Source organism: Schistocerca piceifrons, chromosome 7, assembly GCF_021461385.2.
Source record: "Schistocerca piceifrons isolate TAMUIC-IGC-003096 chromosome 7, iqSchPice1.1, whole genome shotgun sequence".
NCBI lineage: Eukaryota > Metazoa > Arthropoda > Insecta > Orthoptera > Acrididae > Schistocerca > Schistocerca piceifrons.
In genome coordinates this window covers 129,168,002-129,192,730 of record NC_060144.1, presented here as the reverse complement: position 1 = coordinate 129,192,730, position 24,729 = coordinate 129,168,002, and the positions used below count along the sequence as shown (strand labels likewise).

The 24,729-nt window shown below is 44.1% G+C and overlaps 1 long non-coding RNA gene across 1 annotated transcript in view; it reads left to right on the top strand.

Moving 5' to 3' along the window:
* LOC124709147 overlaps positions 1 to 24,729 on the top strand; it is a 377,492-nt gene that overhangs the window by 255,363 nt on the left and 97,400 nt on the right. The window contains exon 2 of the long non-coding RNA XR_007005393.1: positions 3,129 to 3,329. This is a non-coding gene — a long non-coding RNA (uncharacterized LOC124709147). The remainder of the gene's footprint in view (positions 1 to 3,128; positions 3,330 to 24,729) is intronic.

Below are 24,729 nucleotides of genomic sequence, written 5' to 3'. Positions count from 1 at the left end.
GAGTAGAAGCACACCAGCTCACCTGTCATGAAAAAATTCAAACCCCAAGCACCAGCAGGAAAAATCATGTTGACGGTGTTTCGGGATGCTGAAGGTCCAGTTTTTTGCTATTATCTCGAAACGCAGGGTACAATGAGCAGCCAATACTTCTCGGATTTGCTTTTAAACAAGGTGAAGCCAACCATCAGAGAGACGTTGTGGATCTCAGAGGAGAGCTGTGATTCTCCAGCAAGACAACTCACGTCCTAATATTGCTCAACTAACCAGTGAAACCATCGACAAAATGGGGTGGGAAGCACTGCCTCATCCCCATTACAGTTCTGATTTAGCATCTGGTGATTTCCATTTGTTTGGTTGCACTAAAGGAGGCATAACGTGGGAAGAGAATCCAGGAGAACGAGGACGTGAAAACGTTTGTGTGAAATAGGTTCAAACATCAAGATAAAGAGTTCTTTGCAGCCTGAATAAAAAAAGCTAGTAGCCCGTTGGAACAAGTGCATAAGCGTTCAAGGGGATTACGTTGAAAAATATAAAAAGTTTTTTTTTGTAATAAAAATGGTTCAAATGGCTCTGAGCACTATGGGACTTATCATCTGAGGCCATCAGTCCCCTAGAACTTAGAACTACTTAAACCTAACTAGCCTAAGGACATCACACAGATCCATGCCCGAGGCAGAATTCGAACCTGCGACCGGAGCAGTCGCACGGTTCCAGACTGAAGCGCATAGAAACACTAGGTTACACCGGCCGGCTTTTTGTAAAAGTAAACGCTTTTTTCTCCAGACCAATTTGTCTCTGTAATCATTCAATGCCCCTCGTACATTAAAAAAGACTTATAGGAAAACCTCATAGTAACATATATTTTGCCCTTCCGGTTGGCCGTCCGTGTGGTCTAACCCACGGCTTTCCGGGCGGGACGGAGCGCCGGTCCCCGGCACGATTCCGCCCGGCGGATTTGTCTCGAGGTCCGGTGAGCCGACCAGTCTGTGGATGGTTTCTAGGCGGTTTTCCATCTGCCTCGGCAAATGCGGACTGGTTCCCCTTATTCCGCCTCAGCTACACTATGTCGGCGATTGCTGCGCAAGCAAGTACTCCACGTACCAGTACACCACCATTACTCTACCAGGCAAACATAGGGGTTACACTCGTCTGGTGGAAGATGTTCCCTGGGGGGGACCACCGGGGCAGCGGAGGGGTGAAGTGGACTGCGGTAGTCGTCGTGAGCAGTGCCGACTACTGCGGCTGCAGCAAGGACGGAGCCTCTCCGCCGTTTCTAGGTCCCTGCTTAACATAACATAACATATGTTTTTAAACTCCGTCCGAACAGGCCTTGGAAGGCGCAACGGGACCGACCGGCAGCCGTGTCATCCTCAGCCCAAAGGCGTCACTGGATTCGTATTTGGAGGGGCATGTGGTCAGCACGCCGCTCTCCCGGACGTATGTCAGTTTACGAAACCGGAGCCGCTACTTCTCAATCAAGTAGCTCCTCGGTTTGCCTCACAAGGGCTGAGTGCACCCCGCATGCCAACAGAACTAGGCAGACCGGATAGTCACCCAACTAATCGCTAGCCCAGCCCGACAGCGCTTAACTTCCGTGATCTGACGGGAACTGATGTTACCACTGCGGCAAGGCCGCTGGTGTAACATATATTTCAGTTCTCCAAATTTTCTCGATGACTAATCCAGCTGGTAGCACAATTACACTACTGGCCATTAAAATTTCTACACCAAGAAGAAATGCAAATGATAAACGGGTATTCATTGGACAAATATGTTATACTAGAACTGACATTTAATTACATTTTCACGCAGTTTGGGTGCATAGATCCTAAGAAATCAGTACCCAGAACAACCACCTCTGGCCGTAATAACGGCCTTGATACGCCTGGGCATTGAGTCAAACAAAGATTGGATGGCGTGTACAGGTGCAGCTGCCCATGCAGCTTCAACACGATACCACAGTTCATCAAGAGTAGTGACTGGCGTATTGTGACGAGCCAGTTGCTCGGCCACCATTGACCAGACGTTTCCAATTGGTGAGAGATCTGGAGAATGCGGTCGTGCATTATCCTGCTGAAATGTAGGGTTTCCCAAGGATCGAATGAAGGGTAGAGCCACGGCTCGTAACACATCTTCCACTGTTGAAAGTGCTGTCAATGCAAGCAAGAGGTGACCGAGACGTGTAACCAATGGCACCTCATATCATCACGCTGGATGATACGCCAGTATGGCGATGACGAATACACGCTTCCAATGTGCGTTCACCGCGATGTCGCCAAACACGGATGCGATCATCACGATGCTGTAAACAGAACCTGGATTCCTCCAAAAAATTGACGTTTTGCCATTCGTGCACCCAGGTTCGTTGTTGATTACACCATCGCAGGCGCTCCTGTCTGTGATGCAGCGTCAAGGGTAACCGCAGCCATGGTCTCCGAGCTGATAGTCCATGCAGCTGCAAACGTCGTCGAACTGTTCGTGTAGATGGTTGTTGTCTTGCAAACGTCCCCATTTGTTGACTCAGGGATCGAGACGTGGCTGCACGATCAGTTACAGCCATGCGGATAAGGTGCCTGTCATCTCGACTGCTGGTGACACGAGGCCGTTGGGATCCAGCACGGCGTTCCGCATTACCCTCTTGAATCCACCGATTCCATATTCTGTTAACAGTAATTGGATCTCGACGAACGCGAGCAGCAATGTCGCGATACGATAAACCACAATCGCGATAGGCTACAGTCCGACCTTTATCAAAGTCGGAAACGTGATGGTACGCATTTCTCCTCCTTACACGAGGCATCACAACAACGTTTCACCAGGCAACGCCGGTCAACTGCTGTTTGTGTATGAGAAATCGGTTGGAAACTTTCCTCATGTCAGCACGTTGTAGGTGTCGCCACCGGCGCAAACCTTGTGTGAATGCTCTGAAAAGCTAATCATTTGCACATCACAGCATATTCTTCCTGTCGGTTAAATTTCGCGTCTGTAGAACGTCATCGTCGTTGTGTAGCAATTTTAATGACCAGTAGTGTAGTTAAGGCCACCCAACTGCCGTGATGACAATTAAAACTTAGATCCGCCACAGCAGCCAGCTGATAGCTCAGGGTGTGTGTTGCGCTGTGTTTCAGACGGCCTGACGGCAGACAGCCGCGACAGCGCAGCAGGACCTGCAGCAGACTCGCGAGCGCCCAGCCGCCGTAGCTGCGCCACCGCGAGGCCATCGCCAGCCAGGGCTGCTTCCACTCCTGCAGGCCACACACAGCCGCCAACATTTCCTTCACCAGCTTCAAGCAGTCCTTCACCTCCAATGTCAACTACCTGAAACGGAGGTGAGCACCCGTACTTGTCAAATCACATAAGCCTCTTTCCACTCCGTGTTTCATAGCGCAAGGACCTTCAAACAGTCCACGCGAGTTCTGCATGCTGTTGTGGGCCGCAAAATACCACGACACAGCTTTCACTCTGACCCAGTTCAAGAGGTATTTGCGATACTAACCGTCGGCTTTGACCAGTACTGTAATGGTAATGGTTACTGTGACGTCACTTCTCGGCGCGCATTTTGAATTTTTTTTAAGAGAAATTATATTTTTAATGAAACTTTCTGGCAGATTAAAACTCTGTGCCGGACCGAGACTCGAACTCGGGACCTGTGCCTTTCGCGGGCAAGTGCTCTACCAACTGAGCTGTGAGGACGGGGCGTCAGTCGTGCTTGGGTAGCTCAGTTGGTAGAGCACTTGCCCGCGAAAGGCAAAGGTCCCGAGGTCGAGTCTCGGTCCGGCACAGAGTTTTAATCTGCCAGAAAGTTTCATATCAGCGCACACTCGGCTGCAGAGTGAAAATCTCATTCTGGATATATTTTTAATCTCTGTTAGTTACAAGAAACAAAACGGGTTTCGGAGGAAATACAAACTATAACTAAGCTTATCCATTACGGATGTTCAAGAATCCGTGATTGTTTATTCAATATAAATACATAAAACATCACTAGTCACTTTTTTGAAATACTTATTTATTACGGAACCGGTTTTCCAACATTTTCAGGCTCATCTTCAGATGGTACATAGGAGGTTACTTATCTACAGTGTGTTTGAAAAATAACTCCATAGTTTTCATGTGCCCTTGAATCTGTACAAAGTAACATACACAATTCTAGTTTGTGGTGTTTGATTCATCAACTCTCCAAGTTTGTCTCCCCTGCTGTTGGAAGGTCTGCTTCACCTTAAGACGCCACCAGTGCTGCTTCTTTCCTCTGTTTGCTCAGTTCGCTCCAGGCGTGCTTGCAGAGCAACTCAGCAACAATGTGTACTCCGCAACAGAAAGTGCAGTGTGTTATTTGGCTTGTGAAAACTGGGTCAGTTATTCAGCATCAACTTGACTCTCCCAAAGTTAATGTCTGGTGCGGTTTGATGGAAGATCATGTGATTGGTCCTCTCGTTTTTGTAGCATAAACAATAAACGGGGGCGTTTACTGTGACACGTTGACAGAGTACGTCTTTCCTCAAATAGACGATATTGAGACGGAAAAGGGGCTCGTGTTTTTCCAACAAAATGGTTCCCCACCTCACTACAGTAACCATGTGCGCGCGGCTCTTGACACTCGCTTTCCTGGAACGTGGATAGGCAGGGTTCGCCCAATACCTTGGCCACCAAAAAGCCCAGACTTAACCCCACCGGACGTTTCCTTTTGGGGCCACATAAAAAATGTCGTCTGCAGCGAAAAGATCAGAGACATCAGTCATTTACGGAAAAGAATCTTCGCGGCGGTTGGGACACTTACACCTGAAATGTTGGAGAATACGTGGCGAGAAGTGGAATATCGTCTCGACGTGTGCAGGGCGACAAATGCATCCCACGTTGACATCTACTAACATTAAACGAAAGTTAATATGTACTCATCGATGGAATTTTTCATTAATTTCCCCATTATACTTAAAACTAGGGAGTTCTTTTTCAAAAACCCAAAGGGTAATGCCTGGTTGCTGACTCTGTGGTGAAGCATGTCTCTTCTTCTTGTCACAGGGCCAGCAACCAGTGTTACGCTTTGAAGTATATATGTAACCTCCTGTGCACCATCTGAAGATGAGTCTGAAAGGTTAGAAAACTGGTTCATAAATTAAATAACTATTTCTAGAGAGTGACTAGTTGCAGTTCTCTGTACTTATATAACGAGTAGTAATATTTAGTCGATTTATCGGTCTTTTCTTCCTTACCATGTTTTCTTCAATTCATAGCTTTGATCAAGGTCCACAATAAAGCTGTAACGAATTTTTATAACATTCAAGTCGTTTTGTTTTCAATAAGTAGCTAAAGTATTTTAGATAACCATTTTGATCTATTACTGAATCACACTCACATTTCTAACTACAAATCTCACTCTCTACTTCAACTATATAGCTGAAGGGTATTTTACGATACTGGCTTAGATTTCCTTACGATAAATAATATTTTTTAGTTTGCACTGTATATTGTGGCTTGTACTTCAGCTGTACAGCCGCCTTTACAATGCTGTATTCGGTTTCTTTCCAGCGCCTATTCTTTGTCAAACAGATTTCCATTAATTACTCAAAACTACTTCTATTTGAAAGTATTTATCGCAGTCTCCACTTCAGTTGAAAAGTGAAAGTCTATATTGTGGTAAAACCTAGACTTATTTACGAAAACAAACTTTATTTTTATTTCATACTCCGCGTCGCAATGACCGTTACAGCCGCAGAACTTGTTTTTGCGATACTGAATCCGTTTCACGTCCAAGATATGTTTCTCTTCATAACACGCGACAAGCGACCTGCCCCAGCATCACACAAGTATCTACTGCCGCCCGACTCGTCTCGGGTAGCGGTAATAAATTTTACACACAAACCTTCCTCGTAACTTAGTTTTTCTATTACTGAAAAACGCATGAAAATCCCTACGGTGATTACTGCCATTAACCTTCACATGCAGTTAAAACTGCGACGTGTGGGACGAGGGGGTGAGTGCGGGAGCGGTGCTTTAATTTATAACATGGATACACTTATCGCAATAATTATGATACGCATTTTTTTTGTTTTGTTTCCCGTTCTATTAAGCAAAACCTGGTGCGTTCTTTATGTCTCAAAATATCGCTAATGGTATGATGTAAAGTCATCATGTTGTTTATGTTGTCCATTGCGCAATCGCTACGTTACTGGTCAAAATCGTCCGCCAGTTTCGCAGTCTCATCTTTATCGCTCTGAGACCCATTAATCTGCATTCAACAAACTCTCAAGAAGTAGTAATGGGATCATTTCATAAAGACGAGACGCATAAATTGGCAACGCTGCTAGGTTTGTAGAAGAATCTCGTGCTCAGATTTCATCCAGAACATATTTTGTTTTATAATAATGGAAGTCCGAAATGGCACCCGCACTAGTCTCAAATATTGTGAAAATGGACATATTGTTAACAAGCGATTCAGGAGTGCCTTTGGAAGGTCTGGTCACTGTCCTACTAGTTTTAAACTGCTTCCACAAGTTCGAGATGATACTTGGTGTCACATCCAGTTCTCTTGCAACCTGAGCTTGGGAATGTCCTGCCTCAAGCCTACCGACGATTTTCCATCTCATACCGCCACCTAAGCGCTGCTGTGTACTCATTTCTCCTAAACAAATGGAAAGGAAACAACATTATTCACGAGAGGCAACAACAGTCACTATTATACTGCGGACCGGACGTAGTTGCGCAGACTTTTATAGCCCCGCTGGGACCGGATGGCCCATACGGATACGTAACCTTTCAAATATCTGTAATTACGATTTAAAAACTAATAGCTACATATATACAAACAGCAAAGAACATTCTTTACCTTTAACAGATGAAAAATAAAAGCCCACTGAAGATGTTGCAACTGCAGTGAAACATGTTTGGGTTAAAACCAAAATTGTGTTTTGCTAAAGGCGGACCATATCCAAAAACATACGTATATAGTTACTTGTTTAAATAGTAAGTCTTTGTTCACAAATTTCAGTGCTTAGAAATAAACAATTTGGGAAGTAACAATATGCAGATATTGCTCTTAGGAAGTGCTCTAATGCAATCAGAAACAACAAAAAAGACGAATCATTCGAGCTACAGCAAAAATTCGTAACGGAAGAGTTAATCCCGCCGAATATCTCTAGAAACACTGATTGGTCGTTTCAAATTATTGCCTCTGCTTTTACTGTGTACATAACCAACAGCGCTACAAAGAGAGCAGAGTCCTTATTTAAGGGAGTGACTAACACATTTTCTGGTGAGCTTGCTTCAATGAAGTAAAATTCCCGTATCCATGAAACGTGTAGAAAAATATTCCTGCACACAATGTAGTTCAACATTTCGTATACCATAGATACACTGAAGCGCCGAAGAAACTGGTATACGCATGCGTACTCAATTACATGGATCTGTAAACAGACAGAACACGGCGCTGCAGCCGGCAACGCCTATATAAGACAAGCGTTCGGCGCAATTGTTAGATCGGTTACTGCTGCTACAATGGCCGATTATCGAGATTTAAGAGAGTTTGAACATGGTGCTATAGTCAGCGCACGAGCGATGGTAGACAGCATCTCCGATATAGCGATGAAGTACGGATTTTCCCGTATGATCATTTCACAAGTGTACCGTGAATATCAGGAATCCGGTAAAACATCAAATCTCCGGTATCGCTATGGCCGGGAAAAGATCCTGCAAGAACGGGACCAACGGCGACTGAAGAGAATCGTTCAACGTGACAGAAGTGCAACCCTTCCGCAAACTGCTGCAGATTTCAGTGCTGGGCCATTATCAAGTATCCGAGTGCGAACCATTCAACGGAACATCATCGGAATATGATTTCGGAGCCGAAGCCCCGCTCGTGTACCCTTGATGACTGCACTACACGAAGCTTTACGCCTCACCTGAGCCCATCAGCACCGATATTGGACTGGAAACATGTTGCCAAGTCGGACGAGTCTCGGTTCAAATTGTATCTAGTGCATGGACGTGTACCGGTATGGAGACAACCTCATTAATCCATGAACCGTACATGTCAGCAGGGAACTGTTCAAGCTGGTGGAGGCTCTGTAATGGTGTTGCGCGTCTGCAATTGGAATGCTATGGGACCCCTGATACGTCTAGATACGACTCTGGCAGGTGACACGTATGTAAGCATCCTGTCTGATGATCTGCAGCCATTCATGTCCATTGCGCATTCGAACGGACTTGGGCAAATCTAGCAGGGCAATACCACACCCCACACGACCAGTATTGCTACAGAGTGACTTCAGGAACATTCTTCTGAGTTTAAACTTTCTCGCTGGCCACCAAACTCCCCATACATCAACATTATTGAACACATCTGGGATGACTTGCTAGGTGCTCTTCAGAACAGATCACCACCCCCTCGTACTCTTACGGACTCATGGACAGCCGAGGAGGATTCATGGTCAGTTCCCTCCAGCACTACTTCAGATATTAGTCGAATCCATGCCACGTCGTGTTGTGGCACTTTTTCGTGCTCGCTGGGGCCATACACGATATTGGGTAGCTGTGCCAGTTTCTTTGGCTCTTCAGTGGATATCTTTCGAGAAAAGAGTAAGAAAATTTAATATGAAGTGGTTCCGAATACAGCTATAGTAATGTTAATATACCAACATGTTATTGTTCCCAAGATTAGTGGTGGGACAGTGAGACATTCGGGACATACGCGTGATTCTCCTTGTGTCCCTTCACTACCCAAACTTCGTCTGACTCTTGACGAAATTTGATTGTATATCGTTAACGTCGTGAATCTCTGCAGGTACAACTCACTTGAGGAATAATTTTAAAAAGATATGAATATTGTTTTTTTGGTCCGTTATTGGTTTTGTCCACCACCCAGGCAACCAGCGATGCTGTTTAAACAGACACTGAACAAAATCAGCGAATCATTTGTTTCTGTGTTGGAAGCTATACTTAAAAATAATATTTTTCAACATTAATAGACCACTGGATTGTTTCCCATGTAATGTCAAAGTACGTTTTTCAGCAACAGACATCTTGTATCTCCTTCCTGTCATAGAAACGGATAAATATTCTTTTGTAAGTACTCGTTGTCGAAGTGTAATATTACAAAAAATATTTTTCTGATTTCTAGCACTTCTCAAAATTAAAGAACTTTTTCACAAACATCTCAACACTTGGTTAAAATATCTTAATAGTCACAACTGAAATAATCTTCTTGAATATATAACGTAGTATGCATCATTCAATTAGTATTCGTTGTGTCTCATAAAACACTTTACCGTAGTTCATTCCAAGAATTATACATAACGTCTGACAACGTAATAAAATGTCTTAACCTATTCTAGAACGATCATGAACAGGCTGAATTCATTTTAACATTCATAACACTGAATATTGATTCATTTCACTATAAGAACGTAACAATCGCAGGAGCTTTGATGTGACATTCAGGCTACTTGTGATGGATTCCATACTTCACCAGGATAGCAGAAAAAAGTTTGTAGTTTACATTAAACAAAGGCAAAAATATAATTATAATAAACTCATTAGATCAGCTATACAGGGTGTTACCAAAAGGTACGGCGAACTTTCACGAAACATTCCTCACATACAAAGAAAGAAAATGTTATGTGGACATGTGTCCGGAAACGCTTACTTTCCATGTTAGAGCTCATTTTATTACTTCTCTTGAAATCACATTAATCATGGAATGGAAACACACAGCAACAGAACGTACCAGCGTGACTTCAAACACTTTGTTACAGGAAATGTTCAAAATGTCCTCCGTTAGCGAGGATACATGCATACACCCTCCGTCGCATGGAATCCCTGATGCGCTGTTGCAGCCCTGGAGAATGGCGTATTGTATCACAGCCGTCCACAACACGAGCACGAAGAGTCTCTACATTTGGTAGCGGGGTTGCGTAGACAAGAGCTTTCAAATGCCCCATAAATGAAAGTCAAGAGGGTTGAGGTCAGGAGAGCGTGGAGGCCATGGAATTGGTCAGCCCCTAACAATCCATCGGTCACCGAATCTGTTGTTGAGAAGCGTACGAACACTTCGACTGAAATGTGCAGGAGCTCCATCGTGCATGAACCACATGTTGTGTCGTACTTGTAAAGGCACATGTTCTAGCAGCACAGGTAGAGTATCCCGTATGAAATCATGATAACATGCTCCATTCAGTGTAGGTGGAAGAACATACTGACGAAACTAAAATGAGCTCTAACATGGAAATTAAGCGTTCCCGGACACATGTCCACATAACATCTTTTCTTTATTTGTGTGTGAGTAATGTTTCCTGAAAGTTTGGCCGTACCTTTTTGTAACACCCTGTATACATTACAGCAAATGACTTCGAAGAGCAGTAAAACAAAACGGATACTCGCTTGAAAACAGGTTATATGAACTTCGACATAAGTAAAACACGGGATAATGGAATGTAGTTGACATAAATCAGGTAATAAAGATGAGATTGGCAAAATACATCTACTGCTTTTAGTGTCTGATTTCTTAACGTATTTTGGCAGCAACATAACTGCGGATGACTACAGTAGAGAGGGTGCAAAATGCATATTGACTGTAGAACGAAACCGTTCCTGGAAAAGAGGAAAGTATTAACATCTAATATAAATGTAGATGTTAGGAAATCTTTTCCGGAGCTATTTGTCTGGAGTGTAGCCTTGTGTAGAAGTGAAACGTAGACGAGAATAGGTGCTTTTGAAATGTAGTGTTACAGGAAAACGGTGAATATTAAATGGAAAGATTGATTAACTAATGACGAGGCACTGAATCGAACTGAGGATAAGAAATTTCTGGAACAACTTGAGTTTTAGAGATCAACTCGTACGACACAACCTCAGGCTTGACGAAAGCGTCCATTTGGCAATGGAGGAGGTGTGAAGGGTAAAAATTTTGAGGGAGACCAAGGAATGAATCTACATCTACATCTACATGATTACTCTGCAATTCACATTTAAGTGCTTGGCAGAGGGTTCATCGAACCATAATCATACTATCTCCCTACCAATCCACTCCCGAACAGCGCGCGGGAAAAACGAACACCTAAACCTTTCTGTTCGAGCTCTGATTTCTCTTATTTTATTTCGATGATCAGTCCTACCTATGTAGGTTGGACTCAACAAAATATTTTCGCATTCGGAAGAGAAAATTTGTGACTGAAATTTCGTAAATAGATCTCGCCGCGACGAAAAACGTCTTTGCTTTAATGACTTTCATCCAAACTCGCGTATCATATCTGCTACACTCTCTCCCCTATTACGTGATAATACAAAACGAGCTGCCCTTTTTTGCACCCTTTCGATGTCCCACCTGGTAAGGCTCCCACACCGCGCAGCAATATTCTAACAGAGGACGAACGAGTGTAGTGTAAGCTGTCTCTTTAGTGGACATATTGCATCTTCTAAGTGCCCTGCCAATGAAACGCAACCTTTGGGTCGCCTTCCCCACAATATTATCTGTGTGGTCTTTCCAACTGAGGTTGTTCGTAATTTTAACACCCAAGTACTTAGTTTAATTGACAGCCTTGAGAATTGTACTATTTATCGAGTAATCGACTTCCAACGGATTTCTTTTGGAACTCATGTGGATCACCTCACACTTTTCGATATTTAGCGTCAACTGCCACCTGCCACACCATACAGCAATCTTTTCTAAATCGCTTTGCAACTGATACTGGTCTTCGGATTACCTTGCTAGACGGTAAATTACAGCAGCATCTGCGAACAACCTAAGAGAACTGCTCAGATTGTCACCCAGGTCATTTATATAGATCAGGAACAGCAGAGGTCCCAAGACGCTTCCCTGGGGAACACCTGACATCACTTCAGTTTTACTCGATGATTTGCCGTCTATTACTACGAACTGCGACCTTCCTCACAGGAAATCACGAATCCAGTAGCACAACTGAGACGATACCCCGTAGGCCCGCAGCTTGATTAGAAGTCGCTTGTGAGGAACGGTGTCAAAAGCTTTCCGGAAATCTAGAAATACAGAATCAACTTGAGATCCCCTGTCGATAGCGGCCATTACTTCGTGCGAATAAAGAGCTAGCTGCGTTGCACAAGAACGATGATGATTTCTGAAACCATGCTTATTACGTATCAATAAATCGTTCCCGTCGAGGTGATTCATAACGTTTGAATACAGTATATGCTCCAAAACCCTACTGCAAACCGACGTCAATGATATAGGTCTGTAGTTCGATGGATTACTCCTACTACCCTTCTTAAACACTGATGCGACAGCAGCAAAAATGGCTCTGAGCACTATGGGACTTAACATCTGTGGTCATCAGTCCCCTAGAACTTAGAACTACTTAAACCTAACTAACCTAAGGACATCACACACATCCATGCCCGAGGCAGGATTCGAACCTGCGACCGTAGCGGGCACGCGGTTCCAGACTGAAGCGCCTTTAACCGCACGGCCACACCGGCCGGCTGCGACAGCAGCAAGCAGGTTCAAATGGATGTGGTTAGGTGACATTGACCCCTCTTTGATAACAATTTCTGTCACTGCGCCCTCCTGTTGGTAGGAATGTAGGGATCAGGCAGGGCAGATCCAACAATGCTTGTAGGCCAGCGGTGACTGCAGCGTACAACCGCAACAAGTAATCAATCTCTGAGGTCACGACCTCTCGGCCTCGGATGTTAGCGGAAGGCACACAGTATCAGGCGTCGCCATGTTGTTGCAGGGCACGCCGCCAACGGTCGAGATCTCCCAGCGCTGGCGGCTTCTGCCGTAACGGCGTTAGCACAGCGCGCGGGCCGCGTGGGGCGTTATCGGGGATCGGATATCGGCTCATCTCATACCGCGTCACGTTACTGGCGGTCGTTTGCGCACCTGTAAAACACTGAACTTCATCGCGGTGTGTGTGTGTGTGTGTGTGTGTGTGTGTGTGTGTGTAGTCGACCGAGGGAAGGGACAGAGGATAAGTGGTGGGAGGTGCTTGGAGGCTGCCAGATCATCCATTACGGAGTGTAATGTATTCTGCGCCATGAACCAATCTGCCCGTGTCGCCGAAAGGGAAAGAGACGCCCACAGGCGCGGTCCGGCACTCAAGCGTTTCGAAACAATAACTCCTGCCACGTTTACCGCTCTCCGTATACAAGCTACAGTCCGACCACACAGAGAAACCATTTAACACATACTGCTGTGTTTTTACTCTCCAGTTTCAGTTTTCAGACGAAGTGTAGGGTGTGTCAAAAAGACTGATCTGATTTTACAAGTCGGTATCTTCTATACATTTATTCATTTAAAAATTTATTTCGCATGGCAAACTCACATCTAACCTTAGTGAGTCAACATTTCAGTTCGTATAGTACAGGAGTAATATACTATAATATTACCGAAAATAATGAAGAAAGTATTTACTAACTGAATTTTCCGTCGGTGCTAGTCAGTATATACGGGGTGGTCCATTGATAGTGACCGGGCCAAATATCTCACGAAATAAGCATAAAACGAAAAAACTACAAAGAACGAAACTCGTCTAGCTTGAAGGGGGAAACCAGATGGCGCTATGGCTGGCCCGCTAGATGGCGCTGCCATACATCAAACGGATATCAACTGCGTTTTTTAAATAGGAACTCCCATTTTTTATTACATATTCGTGCAGTACGTAAAGAAATATGAATGTTTTAGTTGGACCACATTTTCGCTTTGTGATAGATGGCGCTGTAACATTCACAAACATATGGCTCACAATTTTAGACGAACAGTTGGTAACAGGCAGGTTTTTTAAATTAAAATACAGAACGTAGGTACGTTTGAACATTTTATTTCGGTTGTTCAAATGTGATACATGTACCTTTGTGTATTAAGTAGATCGGTTGGTTGGATGATTCGTAGGAGAGGACCAAACAGTGAGGTCATCACTCCCATCGGATTTGGAAAGGAAGTCGGCTGTGCACTTTCAAAGGAACCATCGCAGCGTTTGCCTTAAGTGGTTTAGGGAAATCACGGAAAACCTAAATCAGAACCGTCGTCCTCCCAAATGCGAGTCCAGTGTGATAACCACTGCGCCACCTTGCTTGGTATATTAAACAGGAAAACACTTCCTAATATTCTGCAAAATTACATTTGCCTGGTCACGAGTCAGCTTTCGGTTTCTTCATGTAACGACTGAATGTGGCAAACGCAGATACATACTATATCTGACTTACACAGATATTATTTATAGAGAAGACAGAAAAATGACGTAGAGTGTTTCACGTGGAAAGGTTACATCTTCTCACTTAGGAATAATAAAGGGAGAAACCAAGTTGTTTTGTGAAGATACGAGAGCTATCCACAAAGTACATTACGTTTTGGAATTAAAAATAAATAAAGTATTGGAAATTTTTTTATTATATACAGATGAAAGCCACACTTAAATACTACATTTCTACATAGTTGCCAATTAAATTAAGGCACTTATCGTAGCGATGGACGAGCTTGGAAATTCCTTAGTCGTAAAATTCGGCCGCCTGCGCCTTCAACCACATGGTTACCTCTTCTTGAAGCTGTGCGGCGTCATCAAAACGCTTCATAGCCAACCACTTCTTCATTGCTGGGAATAAGTGGAAGTCGCTCGGTGCCAGGTCGGGACTGTACGGCGGATGAGGAAACAACTCCCACTTAAAAGATTCGACAACTTCACGAGTGGCATTTGCCGTGTGGGCCCGGGCGTTGTCGTGAATCAGCAAGATCTTTGAGCCCAACTTTCCCCTGCGCTTGTTTTGTATTGCTCTTCTGAGGATGTGCAGAGTTTGGCAATACCTTCTAGAGTTTATTGTAGTGCCTCTTTCCAGGAAATCCACAAAAGTCACACCTTTTCTGTCCCAAAAGACAGTCATTACGTGGTTGAAGGCGCAGGCGGCCGAATTTTACGACCAAGGAATTTCCAAGCTCGTCCATCGCTACGATAAGTGCCTTAATTTAAATGGCAACTATATAGAAAAGGAGTATTTAAGTGTGGCTTTCATCTGTATATAATAAAAAAAATTCCAATACTTCATTTATTTTTAATTCCAAAACGTAATGTACTTTGTGGATAGCCCTCGTACATTTAACAACTGATGAGAAATAAGATGTATTTATAATATGAATCTCTTACCTGTAACGAAGATTTAATTTAACAAAGGGGAAAAAGAAACTGAGTATGACCATTTGTTGATTTCCAGTATACTTCAAATGGTTCAAATGGCTCTGAGCACTATGGGACTTAACTTAAGAGGTCATCAGTCCCCTAGAACTTAGAACTACTTAAACCTAACTAACCTAAGGACATCACACACATCCACGCCCGAGGCAGGATTCGAACCTGCGACCGTAGCGGTCGCGCGGGTCCTGACTGTAGCGCCTAGAACCGCTCGGTCCCTGTATACTTCATTGCTACATAAAATGAGTGATACTCCATTAGAAGATGATCGCCAGAAGTTGAATCTTTCTTCCTTAATCTCCGGCTTCTCTGATGTTCACATAACACAACTGTAACAACCCTGCCTGAATAACCAATATTTACTTTCGCACACCGCCTGCATGTGACTATACACTCCACACTGTGCCAAGGGTTGCAATTTGTCCTTCCTATTGAATAAAAACTTTAATGTGCTGTTGGTATTACAAAGCGTAGTTCTGTAATTGCGAGACTCTAACTTTTTTCAAGGTTATATTAAATATGGTACTTGCAAGAGTCTTTGCAATTTCTTTTTTTTTTAGTGTATTACAAATCAAAGCGGAGCTACAGCCGTTGCTTGAAACCACATTTTTGTCGGTCTGTGGTCGTATCTGATATGGTGTTTCAGGCAATGGAGCAGATATTAGGCGATATACCATCGAATGGAAAAGTGCTGTTTGTGGCTGTGTGGATGCTGGGAGCCTGCAGTGATTATCGTATTTGTAGCTACACTGATCAGCCAGAAGATTATGATCACCTACCTAATAGCCAGTATGTCCAACTTTGTGACGGATAACAGTGGTAACGAGTTGTGGCACGGAAGCAACAAGGCCTTCGTAGGTCGCTGGAGGGAGTTGGCACCACATCTACACACACAAGTTACCTAATTCCCGTGAATTCCGGAGAGGAATGCGATGAGTTCTCAATCCACGTTCAATCACGTCCGAGATGTGCTCAATCGGGTTCAGTCAGGCGAATTTGGGATCGAACATGTCAATTGGAACTCGACACTGTGTTCTTCGAACCACTCTGTCACACCCCTGGCCTTGTGACATGGTGCATTATCTTGCAGAAAAATGCCACTGCAGTCGGGAAACATGATCGTCATGAAGGGATGTACGTGGTCTGCAACCAGTGCACGATACTCCTTGGCCGTCATGGTGCCTTGCACGAGCTCCACTGGACCCATGGACGCCCGCGTGAATGTTCCCCAGAGCATAGTGGAGCCGCCGCCAGCTTGTCTCCGACCCGCAGTACAGGTGTCAAGAAGCTGTTCCTCTGCAAGACGACGTATTCGCACCCTCCCATCGCAATGATGAAGAAAGTATCAGGTTTCATCAGACAATGAAACGCTCTGTCACTGCGCCAACGTCCAGTGCCGATGTCCATGTGCCCATTCAGTCGCAGTTGTCGATGTCGGGGTGTTGACGTTGGAATGAATGGGTCGTCGGCTGCGGAGTCTCATCGTGAGGAGTTTAGGTGCACTGTATGTTCAGACACACTTCTACTCCGCCCAGCATTAAGGTGCGATGCTAGTTCGGCTGCAGTTCGCCGCCTGTCCTGTTTTACCAGTCTGCCCCGACTACGACGTCCAACATCTGTAATGAGGGGTGGCAGCCGAACGCCACGATGTCTGAACGTGATTTCATCTTGGTTTCGCCACGTGTTGAAGACAATCTCCACAGCACTCCTCGAACACCCGACAATTCGTTCAGTTTCTGAAATGCTCGAGCCGAAATCATCACAATCTTCTCTCGGTCAAGCGCAGAAGGGGAGCCCACGACGTTGGGATCGCAGATTTACTTCAAACTTTGTACATCTTTACTAAGCCATTAAAACAACATAATTTGCAAGTAGTAAGGTGCACTACTCTGCCAGTTCCGAGAAAATCGCAAGGGAAGTTTTACACGTCTATTATGTGGCTTATTTACTATGAAGGGTTTTCTCCACTGTTGATACTCCTGTGAGCTTGATCCTCTCATTTTCGCGTTCCATTGCTTTTGATGCAGGGGCACAGTGTTATGAAATATGAGTTAGTGTGTTTTGATAGTTCAACTCCATCACTGTTTGCGATATTATTTATAAATATGGGAAACAGCATCAGATTAAATGTTTTTACTGTCAAACAAGGCGACTGCACATTCCAGCTGTAGTAAAATATCATAAAAATTCCATACATACCGTAAAATTGCTTGAAAATTGCTAATCCGAATATCAGTCTCTCCCTTCATTCCCACCATTATAAAACAATGTCCGCCTCCGATAGCTGACTGAGCAGCGTGACAGAATATCAATCCCAAGGGTCAGGGTTCGATTCCCGGCTGATTCTGATATTTTCTCCGTTCAAGGACTGGGTGTTGTGTTGTCAACATCATCATTTCATCCCCATCGACGCGCAAGTCGCAGAAGTGACGTCAAATCGAAAGACTTGCACCCCGCGAACGATCTACCCGGGGGGGAGGCTCTAGTCACACGACATTTACATTTATTTATTATAAAACCATAACGTAATATTTCCAAATTACTGGGAGTGATCAGTAGTGTCGCCCAGAAAAATCGCAGAACATCAAAATAAAAATACGTCCATCTACATCTGCATATGTACTCTGGAAGTCATTTTGCACTGTATGGCGTAGGGTACATTATTGTCGATTTTCTGTCCTGTACTATTGGCGTATTGGCCAATGGAAAAAGTGACTATATTCCGCCATTAGTGCTCTATTCTGTGTAATTTGGATTATATGATTCCCGTGCGATATGTACAATGACGCTAACAGAGTAGTCGCACATTCACCTTCGAATGTAGCTGCCCCAAATCTGCCCCAGAGAATTTCGTTAGTACTCTTTCTCCCTCGACCACTTCTGTTGCACTTTCGCATGGGATACTCTGACCTATTACGATACTCGTAACACATATTCGGATAAGTCCAGTGTCTTTCGTCGTACTTGATAAGAAGTCCAAACAGTTGACCAGTACTCTAGAATTGGTCGCACTCTCATCTTGTATGCCATTTGATTTACAGATGCATGGCATTTTGCCAGAACCCATTCAACAAACCCATTCGCCTCCCTGACTGTAGGTGTTCGTCTGATTTCCTATCGCTTCACCGTATTGTGGGTGTTCTGCGGCGCTTATTTTTGTTGCTTGTTTCATCGAAACATAACACTGAGTCCTGAACTTTCTTCTATACCCTTTTCCCACTTATTTTAGCATCTAGTCTCCCCAGAGAGCCAGAAACAGGTATTGTATCTTGAAGATTATGCCAGTTTCGCGGAACTGCAACCACATGATCCCCATAGCTATAAAACATAATAGCTTGCTGTTACCAAGAAGCGAAGGTATATTATCGGTTACCTCACAGGCACGTGCAGTCGTAAAATGTTGCAGAAGGGTTAAAAGCTGTTCTTTTTTCCTTGCCCATCACTCACTGTGGGACAGCACGCGCCCTGGCTATCGAGTGCGTGGCCTTATTTACCACCAGCGGTGTGGGACAAACGTGCGGTACGTTTACGGCGAGTGCGTGCAGCGCTGACGATGGACAGGCGTCAGCCGCCATATCTGATCGACACGCGAGGTCACGTGTTCCGCGGCCATATTTATTGGTAGACGCTGCCGCGTTGACTTGCCATGTGCCTCCTATATCTCCATAAATATAGCTTCCTTTGGACGCTGACAAACACCTCTTAGAAAGCTAATGAGATGTTGTTGTTGTTGTGGTCTTCAGTCCTGAGACTGGTTTGATGCAGCTCTCCATGCTACTCTATCCTGTGCAAGCTTTTTCATCTCCCAGTACCTACTGCAACCTACATCCTTCTGAATCTGCTTAGTGTATTCATCTCTTGGTCTCCCTCTACGATTTTTACCCTCCACGGTGCCCTCCAATGCTAGATTTGTGATCCCTTGATGCCTCAAAACATGTCCTACCAACCGATCCCTTCTTCTAGTCAAGTTGTGCCACAAACTTCTCTTCTCCCCAATCCTATTCAATACCTCCTCATTAGTTACGTGATCTACCCACCTTATCTTCAGCATTCTTCTGTAGCACCACATTTCGAAAGCTTCTATTCTCTTCTTGTCCAAACTAGTTATCGTCCATGTTTCACTTCCATACATGGCTACACTCCATACGAATACTTTCAGAAATGACTTCCTGACACTTAAATCAATACTGGATGTTAACAAATTTCTCTTCTTCAGAAACGCTTTCCTTGCCATTGCCAGCCTACATTTTATATCCTCTCTACTTCGACCATCATCAGTTATTTTGCTCCCCAAATAGCAAAACTCCTTTACTACTTTAAGTGCCTCATTTCCTAATCTAATTCCCTCAGCATCACCCGACTTAATTAGACTACATTCCATTATCCTTGTTTTGCTTTTGTTGATGTTCATCTTATATCCTCCTTTCAAGACACTGTCCATTCCATTCAACTGCTCTTGCAAGTCCTTTGCTGTCTCTGACAGAATTACAATGTCATCGGCGAACCTCAAAGTTTTTATTTCTTCTCCATGAATTTTAATACCTACTCCGAATTTTTCTTTTGTTTCCTTTACTGCTTGCTCAATATACAGATTGAACAACATCGGGGAGAGGCTACAACCCTGTCTTACTCCCTTCCCAACCACTGCTTCCCTTTCATGTCCCTCGACTCTTATAACTGCCATTTGGTTTCTGTACAAATTGTAAATAGCCTTTCGCTCCCTGTATTTTACCCCTGCCACCTTTAGAATTTGAAAGAGAGTATTCCAGTCAACATTGTCAAAAGCTTTCTCTAAGTCTACAAATGCTAGAAACGTAGGTTTGCCTTTCCTTAATCTTTCTTCTAAGATAAGTCGTAAGGTCAGTATTGCCTCACGTGTTCCAGTGTTTCTACGGAATCCAAACTGATCTTCCCCGAGGTTGGCTTCTACTAGGTTTTCCATTCGTCTGTAAAGAATTCGTGTTAGTATTTTGCAGCTGTGACTTATTAAGCTGATAGTTCGGTAATTTTCACATCTGTCAACATCTGCTTTCTTTGGGATTGGAATTATTATATTCTTCTTGAAGTCTGACGGCATTTCGCCTGTTTCATACATCTTGCTCACCAGATGGTAGAGTTTTGTCAGGACTGGCTCTCCCACGGCCGTCAGGAGTTCCAATGGAATATTGTCTACTCCGGGGGCCTTGTTTCGACTCAGGTCTTTCAGTGTTCTGTCAAACTCTTCACGCAGTATCATATCTCCCATTTCATCTTCATCTACATCCTCTTCCATTTCCACAATATTGTCCTCAAGTACATCGCCCTTGTATAGACCCTCTATATACTCCTTCCACCTTTCTGCTTTCCCTTCTTTGCTTAGAACTGGGTTTCCATCTGAGCTCTTGATATTCATACAAGTCGTTGTCTTATCTCCAAAGGTCTCTTTAATTTTCCTGTAGGCGGTATCTATCTTACCCCTAGTGAGATAGGCCTCTACATCCTTACATTTGTCCTCTAGCCATCCCTGCTTAGCCATTTTGCACTTCCTGTCGATCTCATTTTTGAGACGTTTGTATTCCTTTTTGCCTGTTTCACTTACTGCATTTTTATATTTTCTCCTTTCATCAATTAAATTCAATATTTCTTCTGTTACCCAAGGATTTCTACTAGCCCTCGTCTTTTTACCTACTTGATCCTCTGCTGCCTTCGCTACTTCATCCCTCAAAGCTACCCATTCTTCTTCTACTGTATTTATTTCCCCCCTTCCTGTCAATTGCTCCCTTATGCTCTCCTTGAATCTCTGTACAACCTCTGGTTCTTTTAGTTTATCCAGGTCCCATCTCCTTAAATTCCCACCTTTTTGCAGTTTCTTCAGTTTTAATCTACAGGTCATAACCAATAGATTGTGGTCAGAGTCCACATCTGCCCCTGGAAATGTCTTACAATTTAAAACCTGGTTTCTAAATCTCTGTCTTACCATTATATAATCTATCTGAAACGTTTTAGTATCTCCAGGGTTCTTCCATGTATACAACCTTCTTTCATGATTCTTAAACCAAGTGTTAGTTATGATTATGTTGTGCTCTGTGCAAAATTCGACCAGGCGGCTTCCTCTTTCATTTCTGTCCCCCAATCCATATTCACCTACTATGTTTCCTTCTCTCCCTTTTCCTACACTCGAATTCCAGTCACCCATGACTATTAAATTTTCGTCTTCCTTCACAATCTGAATAATTTCTTTTATTTCATCATACATTTCTTCAATTTCTTCGTCATCTGCAGAGCTAGTTGGCATATAAACTTGTACTACTGTAGTAGGCGTGGGCTTCGTATCTATCTTGGTCACAATAATGCGTTCACTATGCTGTTTGTAGTAGCTTACCCGCATTCCTATTTTCCTATTCATTATTAAACCTACTCCTGCATTACCCCTATTTGATTTTGTGTTTATAACCCTGTAGTCACCTGACCAGAGGTCTTGTTCCTCCTGCCACCGAACTTCACTAATTCCCACTATATCTAACTTCAACCTATCCATTTCCCTTTTTAAATTTTCTAACCTACCTGCCCGATTAAGGGATCTGACATTCCACGCTCCGATCCGTAGAACGCCAGTTTTCTTTCTCCTGATACCGACATCCTCTTGAGTAGTCCCCGCCCGGAGATCCGAATGGGGGACTATTTTACCTCCGGAATATTTTACCCAAGAGGACGCCATCATCATGTAATCATACAGTAAAGCTGTATGCCCTCGGGAAAAATTACGGCTGTAGTTTCCCCTTGCTTTCAGCCGTTCGCAGTACCAGCACAGCAAGGCCGTTTTGGTTATTGTTACAAGGCCAGATCAGTCAATCATCCAGACTGTTGCCCTTGCAACTACTGAAAAGGCTGCTGCCCCTCTTCAGGAACCACACGTTTGTCTGGCCTCTCAACAGATACCCCTCCGTTGTGGTTGCACCTACGGTACGGCTATCTGTATCGCTGAGGCACGCAAGCCTCCCCACCAACGGCAAGGTCCATGGTTCATGGGGGGGGGGGGGGGGGTAATGAGATATCTGCCGCAATAATGCTAAACCAGACGAAATAGCCTTACAAAATCTGATTTTTAGTGACCACAAGAAAACTATACAGGATGTTCCAAAGATTCCTTTAGGAAGTTCCCATGAAGATATGTCCGAAAATGGTTCGTTTTCGAAGTACTATTGAAAGTTCGCAATTTAAGCGACTGGACCTCAACAAGATAAACTCATAATAAATGCTCGAAATGTCCTCCTCTTGCCGCTAAAGACGCGTACGCTTGTCTAATCACCGACTGTCACACGTTTCAAATATTGCCTGAGAGTTTCGAGCTGTATCTGGGCAGCCTTCTGCACAGACCAATTGTGTAAGGTGCCCCCAGAGATAATAGTCCAAAGTAGTGACGTTGGCGAACGTGCATGACACGGAACCGGTTCTCCTCTACCTATCCATCTGTGCATCCCGAACCCTGAGATTGAAATGTTCTGCAGCTCCATCATGCATAAACCAAATGATTTCTTTTCATATTTGCATGGGCAGATCTTCTAATAATCTTGGAGAGTGTTCTGAAGAAAGTCCTTCTAGACAGCATCTGCAAAGACGTTCTAGGAGAACATATGGGCCTACTATACAATCACCTACATCCCAGCCGGCACACTAGTTCTGAACTGGTCATGATGTCTGGTCTGTACTGTAACATGAGTATTCCAGTCGGCCATAAACAGGGTGTTTCAAAAAGGACTTCACAACTTTAAAAATCCATATAAATTTATAGAAAGAAGATATGGAGCTGGGTTTAGTGTTGTTTTGTAGGGAAACACATCAAGTTTTTTACCTTAAACTGAAGATGTTGTATATGGCTTCCGTTGGTTATCCTGCACACATCCCACTGGAAATCAATTTCTTCCCAAACTCGATGAAGCATTGCAGGTGTAACTTGGTCAATGGCAGCGTAAATTCTTGCTCTAAGTTCAGGTAGAAAAGGCGGCATAGGAGATACAAACACGATGTCCCTGATGAGTCCCCATAAAAAAATGGAGCGGTGTTAGGTCTGGGGAACGTGGGGACCATGCAGTTGGCGCATCACGGCCAATCCATTGACCTGGAAAACGGTCACTTAAAAATCCCGGACGTCAACCAGTTATTGGGGTAGTGCACAATCTTGCATGAAAACATTTCGTCCTTGGTCATCCGCATCGATCTACGGTATCAAAAATTGTTGTAATTATCCAGGTACACTATCCCGTCGATGATTCTCTCTTGGAAACAAGAGGCCATACACTGTGTTCTTACGAAATGCAAAAAAAAAATTCAGTTTAGGGCTGTTATGAACTTGTTACAATGTTTAATGTGGATTTTCACGACCCTAATTATGTGTGTTAATGTTGCCACTTAAGTGAAGATTCGACACGTCAGGAAAGATGATTTTGTCCAAGAAATATTCATCCTCATGTAATGGATTTAACATATCCACACAGAAGTTCTTGCGAGCAATTTTATGAGTCCAGAATGAGATTTTCACTCTGCAGCGGAGTGTGCGCTGATATGAAACTTCCTGCCAGATTAAAACTGTGTGCCCGACCGAGACTCGAACTCGGGATCTTTGCCTTTCGCGGGAAAATGCTCTACCATCTGAGCTACCGAAGCACGACTCACGCCCGGTGCTCACAGTTTAACTTCTGCCAGTATCTCGTCTCCTGCCTTCCAAACTTTACAGAAGCTCTCCTGCGAACCTTGCAGAACTAGCACTCCTGAAAGAAAGGATACTGCGGAGATAGGAGACGAGATACTGGCAGAAGTAAAGCTGTGAGACCGGCCTGTGTGCTGACCACGTACGTAAATGGAACAACTTCTGCTCAGAGACTGAGAGGGTTGGTTGGTTGGTTTTGGGGAAGGAGACCAGACAGCGTGGTCATCGGTCTCATCGGAATAGGGAAGGATGGGGAAGGAAGTCGGCCGTGCCCTTTCAGAGGAACCATCCCGGCATTTGCCTGGAGTGATTTAGGGAAATCACGGAAAACCTAAATCAGGATGGCCGGACGCGGGATTGAACCGTCGTCCTTCCGAATGCGAGTCCAGTGTCTAACCACTGCGCCACCTCGCTCGGTAGACTGAGAGGAAACAATCGTATAATGGCCATAGGAACTACGTCTGCATGGATGCTGTGCAAATTACACGTAAGTGCCTGGCAGAGAATTCATAGAAGCACCTTCGCACTACTTCCCTATTATTCCACTCTAGAATAGCGCGTGGAAGAAAAGAACATCTATAGCTTCCCGGGCGAGTACTTATTTCCCTTATTTATTATGGTGAACTTTCCTCCCTATGCAGGTGGCGTCAACAAAATGTTTTCATTCGAAGGAGGAAGTTGGTCACTGAAATTTCGTGAGAAGGTCCCTCCGCAACGGGAAACGCTTTTGCTTTAATGATGTTCACCCCAAATCTTATGCCATGTCCGTAACACTCTCTCCCCTTTTCCTCGCTAATGAAAAACGTGAATTTTCCTTGCATTTGAACTTTCTCGCTGTACTCCGTTAATCCATCTGATAAGAACCCCACACCACGCAACAGTATTCCAAAAGACGAC